The sequence below is a fragment of the Schistocerca gregaria genome, chromosome 8 (assembly GCF_023897955.1).
Source record: "Schistocerca gregaria isolate iqSchGreg1 chromosome 8, iqSchGreg1.2, whole genome shotgun sequence".
Taxonomy (NCBI): Eukaryota; Metazoa; Arthropoda; class Insecta; order Orthoptera; family Acrididae; genus Schistocerca; species Schistocerca gregaria.
The window spans coordinates 230,209,338-230,228,814 of record NC_064927.1 but is presented as its reverse complement, the minus strand read 5'-3'; positions in this window follow the sequence as shown (position 1 = coordinate 230,228,814).

Below are 19,477 nucleotides of genomic sequence, written 5' to 3'. Positions count from 1 at the left end.
GAATTCGATTAGACTCTCTTCCATTTTAAGTCTTCGTGTTTCATTTAGTTTGCTGGGGCGCATGGAAGTTTATTGCCAATGCTTTCGATTATTTTTTCGTCTTATAGTTTCTTTCATTGGGAGTCTTCTCTAAAACCGTGTTGTAATTTGGAAGACACGAATTACATTTTCTGGCTTCCTCCCGTCATCTCTGTTTTCTGTCACCATACCCCTACCCAGCCTTTAATACAGTTATTTATAAGAGCTTTGACCATAAGGGCCGAATATTTCCCCTAGCTGTCTCTTAAGGCTAGGCTGTCTTTGTTAAATGGTTTAATCAGTTGATCCCTGGTCATCTGAAACAACGTGGGTATGATTTGTGCAACATACCATATTTGGAATAGGCTAGTAAATTTACACATGGTTAATTTTCTTAAACTGTTCAGTATCAGGGCACGTCTTACTTTTTCTACCACTTCTTTGGAATTAACGGCAATTACGTTTCTCCTTAGCTTCACTCTCAGAACTCCCATTTCAGCAGACTAGTTGAAGAGATGTGGCATGTGATGAGCACTTTCATTTCACCACAAGAGCTGTATTTATCGTTGTCTATTGCTGCTCGTGCTCCTTCTTTATAATCGTCCATTATATCTGATACTTTTGTCGTGCCATGAGATTCTATAATTACAATGGTAACAGCATCAGCTTTGGCATTCACAGTGAATCCTTGTGCACCAATATGTGCTGACTGTACGGATTAATGATTCTGAAGAGATGACAAACAGTACATTTGCCATTGGATTGTGAATGAGTCCGTGAAATATCCATTTATTTGCACCATGGAAAGCATTTGGTATTATTTTGGTAACAGGAAATCTATTGTTTCTTATGTAAATCTCAAATGCTCTAAAGCACGCCTTAGGTACTGTTGGCTGACTTTATCGAAGGCTCAGTAGCCCTAGTGTTTGTTCCTGTTGTTTCCAAGACTAAAAGGTCGTATGTCTTAAGGAGCAAATTTCATATTACTTTTGTTAGATACCCAACGCGTCTATTCCGGCAAGAGGATGTCTGGAAGTGTTTGCTTTAATCCTGCCGTTATGGCAAAACAAATTACCTACGAGTCTACGCACAACAACGTTATCGGCCTGAAATCCATGATTCTTCCTGGGATAGCTTTTTTGGGAATGACTAAGTTAATCTTGAATTCTTTTTCGGAGAACAGGTGAGCGCGTCGCTGTTTCTCTCTTGCTACTTCTGCTACTTCATGAACATCTTTTTAATAACTGACCAGAAGGATTTTTATAATACATAAGGGATACCATCTCCCCTTCTCAAATTTTCTCCAACATCTTCAGTTCCTTCCTCAGATACTGGTTCAGACAACATCCTGATAATTCCGTTTGTTATATATGACTTACAATTTTGTAGCAGTTGAGCAGTTTTTGGGACATCAAATGGATATGATCTGAACGTCTTTGGAAATGTTTTTCGATTATAATGTATGCGTCTTCACCTGTAGACATTATGTTACTTATACAGGGTGAGTCACCTAACGTTACTGCTGGATATATTTCGTAAACACCATCAAATAATGACGAACCGATTCCACAGACCGAACGTGAGGAGAGGGGCTAGTGTAATTGTTTAACACAAACCATACAAAAATGCGCGGGAGTATGTTTTTTAACACAAACCTACGTTTTTCTAAATGGAACTCCGTTAGTTTTGTTAGCACATCTGAACATATAAACAAATACGTAATCAGTGCCGTTTGTTGCATAGTAAAATGTTAATTACATCAGGAGATACTGTAACCTAAAGTTGACACTTGAAACCTCCGAAGTTCAGTTGCGTGTTGTAAAACCACGGGCCACGGTCGGCGAGCAGCATCTGCAGGGACATGTTTACGATGACGACCGTGTTTACGACTGTGGCTGTAGTGCACTGTTGTGGTTTGGTCTAGCTGTCACAGTGTCCGCATGTAGCGCTTGCTGATATTGTTATTCTGCATTCGTCTCCGCACGCAGACCAACTGTAGTACTCCGTGTTACCAGACGTCTGTGATAGTGTAGTGTTGTAGGAACTGTGACCATGGTGTACTCGAACTCTGAAAAGGTGGAGATGATACTCATCTAAGGCGAGTGTCGACGAAATGCAGCTGAAGCCTGCAGTTTGTATGCAGAACGGTACCCGGACAGAGAGCATCTAACGTGCCGCACATTGCAAAACATCTACCGCCAACTGTATACAACAGGTGTGGTCGTAGCACACAAACGGGTCCGTAACAGGCCCGTCACAGGAGAAGCGGGTGCAGTTGGTGTGTTAGCTGCTGTTGCCATGAACCCACACATGAGTACACGGGACATTGAGAGAGCCTGTGGACGGAGTCAAACTAGTGTCATGCGGATACTGCATCGTCACCGTTTTCACCCGTTTCATGTGTCACTACATCAGCAATTACATGGTGATGACTTTAATCATCGAGTGAAATTGTGTCAATGGGCATTAACAGAGAATGCGTTGCAGTTCTACCTGTTTATCGATGAAGCGCGTTTCACAAACCACGGGGTAGTGAATCTACGGAACATGTATTGCTGGTCCGTGGACAATCCTCGCTGGCTCAGACAGGTAGAGCGACAGCGACCGTGGACTGTAAATGTATGGTGCGGAATCATTGGCGACCACCTCATTAGTCCTCACTTCATTGCAGGGGCCCAAACAGCTGCAACATACATCGCGTTTCTACAAAATTATCTGCCAACGCTGCTCGAAAATGTCCCACTGGAAACGCGTCGACGTATGTGGTATCAGCATGGTGGTGCACCTGCACATTCCGCAATTAACACTAGGCTGACCCTTGACAAGATGTTCGACGGGCGTTTCATAGGACGTGGAAGACACATAAATTGGCCAGACAGTTCTCCTGATCTTACACCTCTGGACTTCTTTCTGCGGGGTACGTTAAAGGAGAATGTGTACCGTGATGCGCCTACAACCCCAGAGGATATGAAACGACATGTTGAGGCAGCCTGCGGCGACATTACACCAGATGTACTGCGGCGTGTACGACATTCATTACGCCATAGATTGCAATTGTGTGCAACAAATGATGACCACCACATTGAACATCTATTGGCCTGACATGTCGGGACACACCCTATTCCACTCCGTAATTAAAAACGGAAACCACGTGTGTACGCGTACCTCACCCCTCATGGTAATGTACATGTGCGTCAGTGAAAAAGACCAATAAAAAGGTGTTAGCATGTGGACGTAATGTGCTGTTCCAGTCTCTTCTATACCTAAGGCCCATCACCGTTCCCTTTGGATCCCTACGTAATTCGGTGCCTCCGATACACGCGATCGAACAGCAGAGGAGTGGTACTCAAGCGTCAACTTTAGGTTACAATATCTCCGGATGTAATTAACATTTGACAATGCAACAAACGGCACTGATTACGTATTTGTTTATATGTTCAGATGTGCTAGCAAAACTAACGGGGCTCTATTTAAAAAAACGTAGGTTTGTGTTAAAAAAGGTACTTCCGTGCATTTTTTATGGTTTGTATTAACCAGTTACACTAGCTCCTCTCCTCACGTTCGGTCTGTGGAATCGATTCGTCAGTATTTGATGTGGTTTACGAAATATATCCAGCGGTAATGTTAGCTGAATCACCCTGTATTTCTCTGGTTACTCCTTTTTCGTTTACTGTTGAGATGATAAACAGTCCACTTCTCATCTGGTATACTCACCATAATCCTTGTAGGTGATAATTTTCCCTTCTACATCAATTTCCTGCATTTGAATAATTTCTTTCTCGAATTTTTAAATCACTTCCTCGCGCTCCCTCCCTGTATACCTTTGTTTCCTGTTTACAAGTGATACTACAGTAATACCCGATGTTATTTCTTCTTGTTTTATTATTTCCTTAGGTGAAGTTTGTAAACTATTTTCGAATACGTGGTTTTACAAGATTCTCCCACCACAGTCGCATTACAGTAAACGCGTTTCCGGGTTAACCCACTGTTCGTAACGAGAAGTCAACTTCAACTTTAATTATGTTATGTGGAATAGGTTACATTTTAATTTCTGTTACCCTCTGCCAATTATGGAGGGTTGAGATATCGTGATGCTCGCAGAAACTGACAGGGACAACGTCGTAATCTAGCAAGTTATTCCAACTCTGCTGTAGATTCTGTGAAGCCTTAGTGCTGCTGCTGCTGAGACACAAGTGAAGTGAATACACCTCATTGCAAGTCGCTAACTACATCGGTCATTTCAAACATCCAATCATACTTTGAAGGCTACCATGGCAATACGTACCTTTTGAATCTATGGCCCTTATAATGCAATTAATGTCTCCGTCCTCCAGGCTCTTCTTCTCTTGAAATTCTTATCCATTCCTAGCTAAAATACACCAACTTCTTCCACCATTGCCAACATTCTTATATACAATACATAGAGGTGGAAAAAGTCATGTAGTGCCTCCTAACATACGTCACACCTCACTCTGTTCGTTGGAGCACAGAAGCATGAGATGCATGTACTCAACCAATCACTGGACGTCCCCTGCATAAATACTGTGTCATGCAGCTTTTATCGCCATCCATAGTTATGACAGTGTTCCTGGTGCTGAATTTTGTGCACGAACTGACCTCTTGATTACGTCCCATCAATATTCGATGGGATTCCTATTGGGCGATCTAGATGATCAAATCATTCCGTCAAATTGGGTAGAATGTTTTTCAAACCAATTGTGAACTATTGTGGCCCGATGACATGGCACATTGTTATCCATAAGAAAACTGTCATTGTTCAGAAACATGAAGTCCATGAATGGCTGCAAATGGTTTCCATGTCACCCAACGTAACTATTTCCAGTCAATGATCTGTTCAGTTTGACCAGAGGACCCAGTCCATTCATTGTAAACATAGCCCATTCCATTATGGACCCACCACAAGCTTACGCTGTGTCTTGTTGACAACCTGGGTCCATGGCTTCGTGGGGCCTGAGCCACATTCTGACCCTACAATCATCTCTTACCAACTGATGTACGATCTGCCTAGGCCACATCTAGTCGCCTAGTGTCAAACCGATGTGGTCATCAATCCAGTAGAGACGCTGCAGGAGATGTCGTGCTATTAACAAAGGCACTCGCGTCGATCGTCTTCCGTCATAGCCCATTAACGTCAAGTTTCACCGCACCGTCCTAACGGAAACGTTCGACGTACGTCCCATTTTGATTTCTGCGGTTATTTCACCTTGTGGCGTTTGTCTGTTAGCACTGAGAACTCTACGCCATCGCCATTGCTCTTGGTCGTTAAGTGAAGATAGCGGCCAGTGCGTTGTCCGTGCTGAGAGGTACGCATGGAGTCTGGTATTTTCGGTACACCCTTGACTCTGTTGACCACGGAATATTGACTTTACTAATAACTTCCGAAATGGAATGACCCATGCGTCTAGCTCCAACCACCATTCCGCGTTCGAAGTCTGTTAATTCTCGTCGTTCGGCCATAATCATATCAGAAACCTTTTCACGTGAATCACCTGAGTAGAAATGACAGCTCTGCCAATGCACAGCTCCTTTATACTTGACGTATTGAATACTACCGATATCTGCGTACGTGCATATCTTTATCCCTCGACCTTTGTCACCTCAGTGTACGTGTCCGCATGAAATTTATCTCTTCATAGACGATTTCTTGCAAGAAAGCAATGCCTTTGTTCTGCCAAATTTCATCAAACTATTATTTTCTTGTTTCTAACCCCACGATTGTTCCTTACGAGTTGTGAGCACACTTCTATTTTCCTTGCATCTAACAGATAATATTAACTCTTCTTGTGTTTTATTTGTTGTTCGATTCAGATTCTGATTGTCTCATTTCCACATCTTTTCTGTGTCTTTTTGTTGTGCCTCCTCCACTTCAGTCTTCATTTTATGACGTGCCATGTTTAAGTTTGGTTTGACCTTTATCTTTGGCGATTTTGCTCCACTTTGGTGTTTGAGCGACTTCTGGCTGACAGTGATATTCTAATTGTCCCTATGAGTTCGCTCAGCTCTATTCCTTGCTCTTGCTTCTACGATACTGGGTAAAGATTTGGAATGAATGCAGCCACTGTACACGACTGTTGGCAGCGACTGTCACCAGAACGTAAGATTGCTAGAAGACCGTGCTCCGGACGGCCACGTTGCACTACCGAGAGGAAAGATCATCGCGTTCGGCGTGTGGCTCGGGTGCGTCGTACTGCATTTTGAGCAATTTGAGCAGCACACTAACACGACAACCTGTTACAAATTGTGTTCTTCAACGACAGCTCCGAGACACGTCTAAAAGTGTACGGTAATTCTGTAAAGAATAAAATCTCTACACTGTAGGACGCGGCCGTGTGCCCTGTACGAGGTTCCGTATAGATCGGAGAAGCGATAACTATGATACGATTTATTTTGGACCCATCCGCTATACTGGAATCTGGCAGTTTTTAATCTGTAACATACCCTCTTTTAGCGGTGTTTTCTTTTGACGGACAACGAATATTGGATAAAAAGGTCACCAGCAAATGTTTAATCCAGTCTTTGATCACAATATGAATTATTTAGACGATGACCGGTTTCAGTCCGTAATGATTATCCTCAGATCTATTATATACAAATATATACACCCAGTGAGCAGTGTGTCTTTCAACATAATACAGCAATACGTATCACAATATACTATCATACAACTAGGGAGATGTACAGAAAATACGGTAAAACGTACCATTTTTACACCATGTCCTAAAGTGATAAGGCCATAATGGCATCGTCAAAACATATAATCAGCATAGCATCGTCACATAGATCTAATATAAGGTGTAGAATAGGCCGCATCGTCCACCCAGTCATTATTGCAAGTACAGTAGCTACCAGAAATCTGTTTGCCTAAATCATCCCTAGATGTCGCTAGTGTCCGCTTTTATGTAGCCATCATTTAAGCAAAAAACATAATCTGATGGTTTTTTGCAGGGTTGAAGTCTCACTCGGTTGTTGTTGTATCATAGTCTGTTGTATTCCTTGCGTATATCAGTAATTGCTTTTTACTTTCTTGTGCTGTTATGCTCAATTGGTCTGTTACATCTGGTTGATGCGATTAGTATACCACAGCCTGAACTTACTTTCCAGCTTCAATCGCAATCCCGGTCAGTAAATTCACTGCTTTATCAGATTCCTGATTTCTTGACACGTGTGATGTTTTGCCACCAACTTCTTCTTCTTCTTCTTCTTCTTCTTCTGAGTTCGAACTTTCCTTTACGAGTGGTAGCTATCTGTTATTCTGAGGTTCGTTTGGAGTGAGAATATCCTCTCATCTAGTCACTGGGTCTGAGTTTTTGGTTAAACTGCCACGTCAACAATTTAAATGCTGTTTCCTTGTGTAGTAGCTACAGGGTGGAATTGAGTACGCCTTCCGCTTACCTCGCTACCTGGATGCCAGTATATTAGTTCAGGGATGCTTTACTCCTTTCTTTAATCAAACGAAGTGATCATATGATTTTCTATTCTTGTTTGTTCGTGCAAAGAGGGGCAGTCATATGATATTCGGCTCCTGTCTGTATTATCTTGTTATCTCACGAAGGCTTATACCGTTGACGCGCTACTAACTGACATCTAATGATAATGGCGGCGGGTTTCCGATAAATTTTCAGTGAGTCGTTGCAATGAAACGGCATTTTATGAGTTATAGCACAAAAAGTCTAAATATACCATATGAATATGGAGCCTGCCGCATCGATTGTCGATTATAGTTATAGAATAGTTATAGATATTGTGATGATTGGTACCTTAATATGTACCCATTTCAGTGTGTTAGATTTCTTTTCTCTCTCTCTCTCTCTCTCTCTCTCTCTCTCTCTCTCTGTGTGCAACAGTCTTCCTGCGAACACGTCGTTTGCGACACTACCTGATGTTTTATGCGAAGTCGTAATTGCACCTGTCAATATACACTTTCCATTTGTCGTCGCCATATCTACACTACAATACCCAGCCCGCTGTCTAGGCGAAAATAAATACTATTACCTTGTTTGCGCCATGCGTACTTAAAAGTACTAGCAAACTTACTAACATACTACTCGCAGTAGCTATGATTATTAGCCTGCAGATGAAGTAAATACCGATATAACGTTTTCCAGTACACTCTCTTCAGCCATCAATAAAAATATCTGTCTAATCAAATAAAACTCGGAATTACCACAGCACTGTGTACAGTATGACAATGTATATTTATGTAAATATGAATGACTTAAGTACATTGCTACCTACTTCGAATCTGTTTTTAATGGTAAACAAGGAACAGCATAATTCTGTAATACCTCCTAGCGAAGTCAGACGAGGTTCATTTCAGAAGGGAGTAAACACATATTTTTTTCAGTTTACCAGTTCCCATAAAGGAATCAAGAGTAATACCTCATTTTGTTACCTCTTGTAACTTGATATTTGTACCTTGAATACATGTGTTGTTGTTGTTGTTGTTGTTGTGGTCTTCAGTCCTGAGACTGGTTTGATGCAGCTCTCCATGCTACTCTATCCTGTGCAAGCTTCTTAATTTCCCAGTACCCACTGCAACCTACATCCTTCTGAATCTTGAATACATCTACAAAGTGACTATTATTCAGTTACGCACAAAATTCACCATGGCAGTCCTTGGCTCGCGGAGATATGTCGTTTTTAAGGGTTGCAAGTATCGATATATGCAGCTACTCGATCCGAAAGTGACGAGGTAGATACTTGTTTTGCTACCATTACTAGTATTTTTGAATTGCAATGAAAAAGCTTGATATTAATCAAGTAAAACAATCCTAACATTATCTACAAGAATTTTCATGAGATTTATTATGTCAATAATGTAGAAGAAAAACGAGAAATACCGAACTGTTGTTAGAGTAAGTAGTAGAAAGGGCCAATTAGATCGCAACTAACCATTCTGATTGTATTTATTGTATTTTAGACTGTAGTATCAACTGGTGGAAGGACGTGTCATCTATCTACAAATTGGGGCACAGATATAGTAGAGGTCGAAACATTACCGAGAAATCCACTTTAGTGTATGATTCATTTACATTTGATTGTCACAGGGCTCATCTTATATAGGTTTTTATGGTAAGTGTCCACTCTTAATTCCAGCGATCATCCAATTACCAATGTGCGTATTCTATATACATATTTTTTATCTATTGTTACAGTTGCAATTTTGGGACATCTTTTACGCGCATCGCCTACATGGCGTCACTGAATACAGCTGCTCATTTTATAACTTGTGAAATGAAGTAGACTCCTTATAATTCAGCTTTGAACAAATTTAGGTGGGCAACAAATGGTTCACAAAAAAATTGGTGTATACACGACATTTGAGGTATCGTATTTGAATGAAACACACACGAGACGATTTATTTAAGGAGCTTTAGAGCACAATGATACTTCATGTACGTTATTATGAAATATAGAGTTTATTAGGGGCATCAATGAAGATATTTCCACTAATGACTTAGGAAAGTGTACTGAACCAGATTACATCATTTGCAGGCTAATTAATATAGCTATTTTGAGTAGTATGTTTTAGATTGGTTAGTATCTCCAAGTACATTTGGCACAAGAAAGGCGTTAATGTTTATTTTCCCCTGGGCAGCATATTACGTATTGAAGTGCGATCAGGTGGATATAAAAATGGTAGTCTGTACTGGAAGGCGTTGTCTACTTTGACGTACACTTACATCATTTAAGGAAATGTTAGGTAGTAAATTATGTGAAGTGTTTGCTGGGACACAGTGAAAAAACACAACTAACACACAATAGCTCTACCTCTACTCATATTATCCCGTATACTAAGACCTAAATAACAAATTATAGTTGACATCGATTCTACTTAAGTGCCAGATCAAGATGTTTAGGCTTTGTGCAAATAAAAAAGAAAATGATTATACACATATTTGTAAGGCGTACGGAGCAATCACACAGTGACATCTACAATTTCAGCTGAAATAGTAAATGGACACTATCAGCACAGTAAATGACGGCGTCTGTTCCTTAGTACGAAAACGTTGTGATAATATCATGCACGGTGGACATCAGCGGAGATATAAGGCCAGACGTTCTCGCACTATGGGACATGGCTGGAGAACTCATTTAGAAATAGCATTTCCCTTAAAAATCAACACGTTTTTACTCTGTCAGGATTTATCACGTTATTCCACAGTTCGATGGAAAGTTAAATGTTCAGTCCGGATATATTTCGAGCTCTACGAATCTTTTATTGTGCATTTACCTATCTCGAGTTAAGTAAATGTTTGCTAACTGGTTTGTATTTGGTTGCATGTGTTCATCAAATGATATGAATACTTCTTTTATATGCTGTCGCGCATTGAAAATTGCTAAATGTTCACTCCAGATATATCCCGAGTTCTACGAAATTTTTATTGTGGACTTACCTATCTCGAGTTAAGTAAATGTTTGCTAACTGGTTTGTATTTGGTTGCATGTGTTCGTCAAATGATATGAATACTTCTTTTATACGCTGACGTGCATTGAAAACTGCTACATGTTCACTCCGGATATATTCCGAATTTTTTTGTTGTGCATTTACCTATCTCTAGTTAAACAAATGTTTTCTAACTGGTCTGTATTGGGTAGCATTTATTCATCAAATAATATAAATACTTCTTTTATATGCTGTTGCGCATTGAAAATTGCCTTTACGGCGTTTTAGTTATCGCTTGAAAATTAACTATTCTCGGAACCGGTAATAACAATTAAATACATATAAAAAAGACGCACGGGCGACCTTTAAAAAGTATTTCATCATAGGAATACGTTACATAGTTACACATCAGTGTATAGCTGCGCACAGCTGGTGAACCGTTCACACTCTGAAAATGTCCGCACGTGAATGTTCGTGTTTGTTCACTTTTGATCTGATGAGAGTTACTGTGTAACGTATTCAAACCTTCTGATGATGCTAAGAGGTCGAAGGCACGTGTGACCTGAGGCTAAAATACGTTACTGAAAAAAAGGAGATAATCGATCATCACCTTGTTCCCCTAAAGCACTATGCTAGGTCTGTATTAATTTCATGTTCTGTTAATTTAGAAGTCATTGATTTATTTTCAGCTTTCTATATTATTCAGTTTACTTTAAGTGAAATTGGAACTAAATATGGACTGCTTAGCTCCTAGTATTTGTATTACTTTAATGCATGGACTACAACAAATTACGTTTGCTCTGCAAGTTTCATAATTTATCTTTCATAATAATCCTTAAGAGCTATGGTATGATGTCAAAGGTGCTGTAAGACGAATATTGACAATCTGAATGTTGTCGCCATTGACAACGGTAGGTAGTTGTTGTTTGGCTATAGCTTTCTAAGCTCGAAGTCAGAATACAAGAAAACTGATTACTTAGAATATTGTCAATCTGAAATGGAGAGTTACTCTATAAAACTTGGGCAGTATAGTACACCGTTATGTCGTACTTCACCTGGAAAATTAACTTCATCATTAAGTTACAATCTGTTTCAAATCCTTTCACAATATTACGAAATTAAGCCATCTCCTTTAGCTGCTCTACGGAGTACTGTTATGTGACAAATGATAACATGCTTGGCCCATCAATCATAATGTCTTTTGTTATTGACGCTTATGGAAGCGATCTGAGGAGAATAAAAAGAGAGCGCAAGCGTGGTGCATTGTACTGCTAATGGGAAAAGCTCCGAGTTGACCAGCTGTAGTGTCCCTGTTTACATCACGCTGACAGTGAGCGACGCAGCCCTGGCAGTAATGCAGAGATAATTGGGTCGGGCCGCTCGATGCACAGCACACAGCGTATCTATCAGACCTTCTACACAAAACGTTTAATTTACGAAACTTTGGTCTCAGAAGCTTAATAAAATTGCTAACTGCTAAACCAGGTACAATTGTAGCTATATCGTGTTTGTGTAATGCCCTGTTAATCAAATCAACAATGAAGGGTAAGTAGAACCAGAAATACAGATTAAATTATATTTACTTCACTTGTATCGTAATGATGGTTGCGGATACACAACACAGTATGTTAGTGAGTAAAAAAGTCCGTTAACTTTATCATTAAAAGATTCAACGCTTTTGGTTGCTACCTACGCTCAGTTCCATCTAAAAACACCATCAACAGTGATAGTAGGTATCTTTAGTGTATTACGAATGGAATTAGTCAATGAATTAGGTCGCTTCGCAGAATTACCATTCAGCGGATTGGTGGTCCTATACTCGAACGGATATATTTACGAGTATTACATTTCTGAGAGCAGCTGTCGTATACTCTCCAAAACGCTGATGTGAAGACCACTGTAGTGTCATACGCTAAAGTGGCACTTTATCGCCGCAGACAGTTCGGTAAAACAGATTTGGTGTGTGAGGCAATCTAACCTACAGAGTATTTTCAGGAGAGAAACAAGTAAGCTATCTTTAGATAGCCAAAATAACATCGCATCCTTCGAGAGGGTTAAATGGGTGCCAAGTTACCGAAACGAACGATTACCGTGATCGGTCAGCAGTACGATAAAGTCCAGTACTTAAACGTCTACAAAGAGTTTTGAAACGAATGAGACTAGGAAAAGTTTTAAACAAATTATGAAACACTTCACACCGCTAAGGCACGTTTATCACAAGGTTATCGGATTCGATCACCTTTTGATGATTCTCAGACTTTAGAAACTATAATATGATACAGGATATAGGTTATAAAGATATGTAAAAACTACTTCAAATGAACTATGAAATTACAATAGACAGAAGTATACATGCTGATGGATAGTGGCTGTACATGGAATTGGAACTGCTGAATGACAGTAGTCAAGTGCTGGACAGAACATCGCAGCTATGTCTTAAATAATGGAGGATCAGCCTACAGCTGACAGAATCATGTCAGCGTTAGCTAATCAGGTATAAGTCGACTGAATCATGTACAAAAATATGTCGGAATTGTCCACAATCGCTTTATAATCAAGAATAGCTCTTTAAGGCAGGTATTGCACAAATAAAATCAATTTCCTAAGAACTTTATGAAGGAAGCACATAATCGTCTCGTTCGTTATAATAAATAGGAATCCGTCTAGGGACATTCTGAAGGAGTTATTATGATGTTGGCTTCTATGGAGATGGTGGTGCTGTAGCAGCAGGGCGATTTCCAAATAAACTTCCTGGCAGATTAAAACTGTGTCGGACCGAGACTCGAATTTGGCACCTTTACCGTTCGCGGGCATGTGCTCTACCAATTGGTCTACCCAAGCACGGCTCACGACCCGTTCTCACAGCTTTACTTCTGCCAGTACCTCGTCTCCTACCTTCCAGACTTTACAGAAGCTCTACTGCGAAAGGCGAAAGTCCCGAGTGCGAGTCTCGGTCCGGCACACAGTTTTAACCTGCCAGGAAGTTTCATATCAGCGCACACTCCGCTGCAGAGTGAAAATCTCATTCAGGATTCATAGATGTATGGCTACTATGGAGATGGTGCACATGTTCTCAGATGGTTTCAATTGAAGTAATTTAGCTTACAAAGACCATTTCATACATGCAGTCACAGAATGTAAATTGGTGGCATCCATTGTGTACATGTTGATCCATGGTAAATAGCTATTGATCCTAATGTGTTAGCAAATAACAGCCAAAGTGGTATGAGAGGATAGCAATATTACAGAACGTTGTGTGTGCAGATACCTAAAGTAAATAATGTAATTTGTGGCCAAACAAGTTATGTCCAATATTAATAAAGTAAAATGATTCCTTAACGAACAAGGATAAATTAACAATACAATGTTCTAATTTATATCGTGTATCTTATTACAGTTTTGAAGATGCAATGATGATCACGTGTTTATCAAAATTGGTCACTTTGTCATAAACTTCCCTTTAGGAACTAGACTGTATTATAAATAGTTTCACATATTCTATTTTGATGGTTGATTTTCTCTTGCAATGTTTTCAAAAATAATTAACTCATTACCAAGTCAGGTGTTTGAAGACAAGTAATTTTAGAGCTATATGGACTGAGCTTATGAAGTTTTATTCTAAAACATCTATAAGAAACTGTGCCTAATAAATCAAGTGATATCTAATTATATTGAAAATTAATTTTAATATCAGTTCAAATGCAACTTAATTTTTATGACAGAAGAGTGGTATTCTTTGGTTAGGACCTGAAAATAAACATATGTAAAAAGGCACATTAAATCTTGAAACGTATAACATGCACCTGTGTATTAGCTGTCAGTTCTCACCACTAATGTTCTCATCAATAATTATGTTTTCAGGGGAGAAAATTTATCTTTTACGAGGTTCTATTTCCAATAGTCATAATAAGAAAATTTAATGCCTTGATAATCATCGAACTGTGCTTTCATAAGATGCCTCACCAACTGTACACGACCTTTTCCCTAGATTAACTAACTATAGGAATATTATTTTCACTTCTGCTTAAACACTCTTTTAAACAAAGCATTAAATACAATTTAACTTCAAAAATGAATAGTGCTAATATTCAAAGTGTGACTGCCAATGTAAAGGCTCACAGCTTATTAAATCAGAAAATTGTGATAACACAATTAAATCGAAAAAATAATATTACAAAATAAAAAGATAAAAATAACAATATATCAAAAATTATTCAGGGAATCAATCATAAACTAACAACTAACAAAGCAGTCATAATTAAGACAGTGCAGATGATCACACTTTAAAAAAGTTACAGTTATTGTAATGTAAAAGGAAGCATTGAAGTTTTCTGACATATTTATATAACGCCATTACATTGTATAAATAACTGGGACATCAATCATATCACTTTATACTTGTTCATCATGGATTCATCTTGCTTAATTAATTATTCCTACAACTAATTTTTCCACTAGTTATCACATTAGAAATATAGAGATATATTTTTCTTCATATTCCAAGGGTCTCATACCATTATTGTTATTATTTGATATTACTATCAACAATTGTTTATCATAGATCGATATGTCAGCTCTAGGCGGAGCCTCCAGAACTTGACTATTTTTATTCAACGGTTCCTGCTCCGTGTACAGCCACTGGTCATTGGTGTGGGTACATCTACGTTTTCTAATTTTATAGCTAATTTTAGGTACTTTTAGTGCATCCCTTTAATTTGTATCCTGTTTAATACTGTGGTTGAAGATGAAGGTCGGAACCGATAACCCTGTAATAAACGTGCCTTCTCGATTTAGAGTGTTTCATGATCAGCTTCAAAGATTTCATTTTTGATCAGTGACTTTTTCCAGCAATATTTTCAAAAAGTCTATGACAATAATTAGCAAATAGAGGAAATTATTATAATGCAGTAGACGCTCGTACACCAGAATTCCAATGGACTAAATACATTTCGCATGATACTGTCACGTCTAATGTCCATTATCGACACTTTGGAGGACGTTTACACTGATTTGACAGTCGTACGGGCCAATTTTTAAGTGTGGAGAGAAAAAGGGCATTAACAAGATTGTACTCACTCTCCAGCGAAACACACAACGACCATGCAACGCGGGCGTGCCTAAAGTAATGCCTCAGAATGTTTTCCTGAATTATTTTCAATAATTTAAAATGAGACAAATGTTATTAACATTCTACATTTTATGCTTGATGTCTATATATTTGCAGTTCTCAGCTGATGGAGTGCTCTGGGTTGTGGCGTGTAAAATGGCGATGTGTAACGTTACTGTGTCAGAGTGTGAGAAACGGTGTGCTGAAATCGAGTTTCGAATTCAAAGAGTTCGTCTACACAGAAACCACTCTCTCCCTCATCACACACGAGCGCATTGAAATCTACAACAATTCAATGCAAAATTCTGGTCCGACTTGGTGGACCAGTAACATTTAGGGGTAGATGTCTTCCACTCTCTGCCACAATCAAACTTCCACTATAGCCAACAGTATGTGGGACGCAAGAATTCCTTTAGTAAATTAGGCGGAAGAAGAGCCATGCATTTATGGACGCATGGTGCAGCTGCCTCGCGCATCTACCTCAGCTCGTCATGCAACACGATTTTTTAATGTCTCTATAGCAATGCTTAGTGTTGCCACTATTGCTTAGACGACTATTTTCTTCAGTCTGCGGCGGTTTGCACATAAAAATTCAGGGTTACCAACCGTGCTGGGATCTCTGAGGGATTGCCACTCATCTACTGTACTATAGCCCAGAGAGGTTTGCCGTAGAGCTTCGGTAAGTTAGGAAAATAAGAGAGAGTTACTATCATAGCTGAAACTTTGCGAAATGTAAACTTCCACGACCGAAAATATACAATTAATAAAATGTTCCTGGTTATCGTGCTGTGATTGAATGGCTTTCGCCTTAAAACCCAACGTTTCGTCATCATCTGAGGAAGAAGTTCTCATGGGGTATCGTAGCTATTTTGAATGTCCGTTTCACACCATGGCTCGTTACCGACTTCAGCAAAATTCCACTTCCGCGTGTTTCCGCGCAGTGGCGTGACTCTTCATGTTTGGAATACGCGAACGAAATTGGCCGTTGTCGACTGCCATCGGCCGCTGTTGCTGTTATCTCATGGTGGAAGACGGGCACACATCTTCTTCAGCACCGAAATACAAATGTCATTCAATTGCAGAGCCTTCCTACTGAATTTCCTGCGATGTTTTCCAATTTATTGGCCTCTCTATAGCCTTTCATGCTTTCCACTTCTAGCTTCCAGTAGTTGAGTCCTATAAAAATAGATGTGGTGGCTCTCCTGGCAGCAAAGCATGTTCCGCAACAGCTGCTCTGACAATCTCCCCTCTCCTGCAATGCCCTTTTGCTCGTCTGCAGAACTGTTTAAGCATTGCCACAAAACCATATGTTTCAAGTGAAACGATAAGTCCTATGAAGAGACGGATGGTGTTGCTATGGGATTCCCTTAAGCCGGGTTGTAGCGATCTTCTTTATAGAAAAATTCCAGGAATAGTCATTGGAAACTGCGAAAAAAAACGATTATTTGGTTCTGGCACGTGGATGATACGTCTGTTTTGTGGCGGCGTTGCGTGGAGGAACTGGATCGTTTTCACAAACATCTCAACTGGGTCAATTAGAGATTCAGTTTACCATGGAGGATGAGGCACGTGTAAGATGTGCTAGTTTTTAAGAAAAAGGGTGGTTGTTTGGGCCACACGGTTTATGGAAAACCTACACACACGGACCCTTACGTATACCGGGATTCAAACCACCACCCACAACAAAAGCGAGGCATTCCAGAAAGGTTGTCGCATAGAGCACGGAAAATCTGAGAACGAGAACTGCTTGATGCAGAATTAAAACATCCCACCAATGCATTGCTGAAGAAGGGTTATTCGTCTGCTGAGTTGGAAAGAGCGTTAAGACCACCGCTCAGAAATCATAGCGATGCTGCAGCGCCGGTCCTTTCATTAAGGACGTTGCTCACAGCATAGGAAAACTCTTGAACATGCGGAAGATCGCGCTACTATATAACCTACCCGGAAGGTACAACATCACCTAATATCAGCCAAGGATGCTCGCCAGCCTCTTAAAAAAGCAGGAATTTATTGAATTCCATGTAGCTGTGGGTATTGCAAAAATTACGGTCAAAAACCGACTACAAGGGCACAAGGTCAGTTGCAGAGGATTGGAGACTGACAGATCAGATGTTGCGCAACTTTCTTTCCGGCCAGGAGACCACTACATTCATTTTCATAGGACTCAAGTAGTGGCAGCTACAAACGGATATCGCGAAGGTTTATACAGAGAGGCCAAAGGAATTGTTAAGCACCCCAGGTATTTCAGTGGGAAGGAGGAGTGCGTGCTATTGCTTGACATATGGATTCCGGTGCTGGAGAAGATGTATATCAGTCTTCCACCAAGGACTGTTTGCAACAGCGGACGATGGTAGTCGACAATGCCAGTTTCGCCATTCAGAACATGTGGCGTGACGCCACTGCGCGGAAGCATGCTGGAAATTTGGTGTAGTCAGTAGTGAGCCAGGGTGTGAATCGGACATTCAAAGTAGCTACGGTCCCTCTTGAAAATGTCTTCCGCAGATGGGGACGAAACGTTGGGTATTAAGGTGAAATCGACTCGACCACGGCACGATGGCATGGAACAATCCATTAATTGAGAGCTGAAACTGTGTTTGCCGATCGTGAGTCACCTAGATAGTTCACCCGATAAGAGACTTGCTCTCATAGATTACGAGTCGGGATTGCAGTCCTGATTCCACACATACGACGCTCTTTTGTAAAGTGTGTCTTAAATCAATCTCGAGAAGTTGTATGCAAAATAGTTCAACATAAAGGAGCGTGATTTTCGAGAGTCATTCGCATAATCGTGTTCCCTCGAGAGTACCGCACGACATCATTAGCGGAAGGAACTCGTTTAAGTGCAGTCCAAATCGTGTCCAGCAGAAAATTTTTGCAGTAGCTGGCAGAGAGTTCTATTGACGAGTTCGCGCACGAGGCAAGTTGCTGTCGCTTTGATAATAACTGTTAGTAAACGCCTCAAAGAATATTCTCAAGAATTTATTTTATTTACTAGCGATTCATCAAGAACATTAACACATTTAATCACACTATGTAAGCATGGAAGTAGTCGCCAGGGAGTAACTGATGCAATCATAACCAAATTCTTTTTAACAAATGGGAATTGTATTCACTTTAATAGTGCCTAAAAGCATTTTTTTAAAAAAGAAACACGTTTAAAATTATAATCAGAAAGCACCGGCTAAATGTCAAAGTTACAATTTATTCAGAGGCAGAAAGAAACAAATTTTGACTATATGAGCTTTTGGGCACAGAACCTTGCCGCTCCCTTTTGACACGACCGCAGTTACGACCGCTCACAACAACCTCTGGAAGACTACACTGGTGCAAATCTACAACACACCAGATAACTTTAAACTTAGCGTTTTAACAATTTACACAAACTATGCACCCCCCCCCCCCCATAGGAGGGATGGAGATGGTACAAAAATTAAAATATTAACCTTGATTTTAACTTCTAAGAATAGTCTTACAATGTAAGGGTAGCAACATTATACACTAAAATGATCATTTAAATAAAAGCCCATGAAATGCAATCTTATACACAATTCTACAAGGTTGGCCAAACAATAGTTAAGATGCTTACAGTACACAGACACCGCCTCCCAATAACATAGACAATAGTATCAAAATTTCCAAAGATCAGAACATATTTCCGGTATTAGGCCGTTACACTCCAAGCAATAAATTCGCTAACACACCAAATCCGACAAACATGACAGAGGCAGCTACTAACGTACGCTAGATTGATAGGGAGATTACCGAACAACCCGAACCGAAGGTTGGTCTAACCCGCCCCTACTCCACAAGGGAAAAATCGACCACCCAATTTATAAACAACCACCTTCCCGCAGGTGGGCAAACGGAGAAGAATGGTGGGATGACCCCAAAGCAAAACGGCTGGTGACCTCACCAAGAAAACAAGTTGAATTTAACAAGAGTAA